Source organism: Tupaia chinensis, unplaced genomic scaffold (assembly GCF_000334495.1).
Source record: "Tupaia chinensis unplaced genomic scaffold, TupChi_1.0 Scaffold000116_1, whole genome shotgun sequence".
NCBI classification, from domain to species: domain Eukaryota; kingdom Metazoa; phylum Chordata; class Mammalia; order Scandentia; family Tupaiidae; genus Tupaia; species Tupaia belangeri.
Genome location: NW_006159580.1, coordinates 200,820 through 203,078, shown reverse-complemented (window position 1 = coordinate 203,078; position 2,259 = coordinate 200,820). Strand labels below are relative to the sequence as shown.

Below are 2,259 nucleotides of genomic sequence, written 5' to 3'. Positions count from 1 at the left end.
ATTGGAGCCAGCAGGTGGTATGGTGGTTAAGGTGCTGGACTCCCATATGGCTGACAGCAGTTCAAGTCCTGGACTTGGCGTCTTGCTTTCTCACTTTCCCTCTCTCTGGCTGGTGAGCACACATGCCCTATAGCAAATTTAAAATAATGATGATAAATAAATAATTTTTTTTTAAGTTTATTTATTGAGAGAAAGACAGACACAGCTACCCTCCACAGGGTCCTCCAGGCTCCTAGCCAGGCAGGATCACTGTGGCAGTGTTCAGCTCAGCCCAGGATCCAAACCCAGGACCTGGCTCCAGTGTCTCACACACTGGCACCCTGCTGCCTGTGCCATCGTGGCCGTGGAACTTGTGTTTTGAGCTGCCATTATTTTTCGTTTCCCAAAAATCTTCAGAGAGGGCTGGGAAGGGAGAAGCTGAAATCCAAGTTACACGGGGGAGCTTGTGGCAAATACCAACTGCAAAGACCTCCAGCGCAGAGTGGAAGGAGGCTGCCTGCCAGGAGCCTCTTCTCCTGTAACAGACAAAACCACAGAGGGTACAAGGCGGAAAGGAGAGTGGCCCAACCAGTGGCTGTGGGGTTTACAGAGGGCTCTTCCTGCCACTGCCTAGCTGTGGGTCCCTAGTCTGATCCCCCCAGACTGTGCTCTTCCTTGGCACACCACGCACGCACACGCACACACACACACACACACAATCAAGGGTCCTGGTCCCCACGCCACATCCTGACCCAGCTCAAAATCCCCTTTTGCAGGAAGGCTCTAATAATCACCCCACTTTGATCTTTTTATCATCAACTTCCCTCTGAGTTGTACGAGCCACCTCCAGTCTTTTCTGTGTATTACTGCTTAGTTGAGCCCTGCAGTATTTTCAACCTTTTCCCGATAGGTTCTAAGCATGACAGGAGCATGTTCATGGCAGGGACAGTGTCTTTCATTTCACTTGTTTTTCTATTCATGATACAGCATGTGCACATACATGACCGAGAGATGGGGAGAGAGAGCTGCACTCTCCACACAGCCTGGTCCCCCCAGGATCCTCTTCCTCCCGGATCCTGGGCACCCATGCACGTGCTCAGTGTGTTTTAGGCCCACCAGGCCGAGGATTTTTGTGCTACCAACTGCCACAGAGGCCGGGCCTCTTATTTACTTTATATTTTACTTTTTGAAAAGGCATGAAATAGAACGCTTAGACTTTGGAGGCCACGTAGACTTTGGAGGCCACGTAGACTTTGGAGGCCATGTAGACTTTGGAGGCCATGTAGACTTGGGTCTGGGTCTCGGTTCCAACACTTCACTGTTCTGCCTGGGGTTTCTTAACCTTTCTGAACCAGTTTGATCATCTGTAAAAACAAACAAACAAAAACCTAGTGATGCGTGGGCCAGCAGGTGGGGGGCCAGCAGGTGGGTGGCGGTTAAGGCTCTGGATCCCACAGCTGACCACTGTTCCAGTCCTGCACCTTGTGGCTTGACAAACCCCCGGGCACGTGAATGTGTGCCCAAAATCCCGAGAGGAAAAGGGATTTGGAGTAGCCATTCCCCCCCCCCAGTGACTTCTCACTTTCCCTCTCTCTCTCTCTGTCTCTGGCAAGCGCTCGAGAGACCAATAGCAAATAACACAAAAACGAGTGGTATTTGGTTAGCAGAACGAGGAGTAAAGATTACCATAGTCTGTCTGCCATCCAGGCTTTCCTTAGCTGTCGCCCATGTCGCCCATTCTGGGATACTTCAAGCGTGAAAAGCGTAGTAATTACGCCGGTCACAGGACGCACGGCCACCCCTCCCCTCGGTAACGATAACCTGTGAACGCGGGGTTCGGACCGAGCCTGTGCCCCAGTGCACCAGGTACATTACAGCTCAGTAAAGGTTTGTGGCGTGAGGAAGCCAGCAGAAGCGGTCTCTCCCTTCTCGTACCTCGGCGAGCACAGAAACGACAATTGAAAAGCCCGCCCCCGCCGCGCCTAGATCCCCACGGCCTCCGGGAGCATCCGGCTGCCTCCATTCCCTAAGGTCTGTCCCTCTCCAGCGCAGTTCGCCGCCCCCGATTGCCCTGGAAACGGTGACGCAATCCCGAGGGGCGTGGCCTCTCTCCATCCTCTCCTGGAGCCCTGGGCCCCTCCTTATCCGAACCCTGGTGGGGGAGGCTTGGGCTGGGCGCCAAGCAGCCTAGCCCGCCCCTCGCCTGGCCGGGGCCTCACTGCTCCCACGTGGGGCACCCCCAACCCGCCCCGCTCGGGTGAGCTGGTGAGGCGCCGGCGG

General features: G+C 54.6%; 1 protein-coding gene and 1 long non-coding RNA gene across 8 annotated transcripts in view; one reads left to right on the top strand and one right to left on the bottom strand.

Annotated features, from left to right (window-relative positions):
• ARMC12 (armadillo repeat containing 12) overlaps positions 1-2,259 on the top strand; it is a 27,714-nt gene that overhangs the window by 2,237 nt on the left and 23,218 nt on the right. The window lies entirely within an intron of this gene.
• On the bottom strand, positions 176-2,235 carry LOC102494980 (uncharacterized). Its single transcript, XR_333932.3, has 3 exons — positions 1,666-2,235; positions 980-1,343; positions 176-515 (listed from the first exon to the last, which is right to left on the bottom strand). It is a non-coding gene; the product is annotated as an uncharacterized LOC102494980 (long non-coding RNA).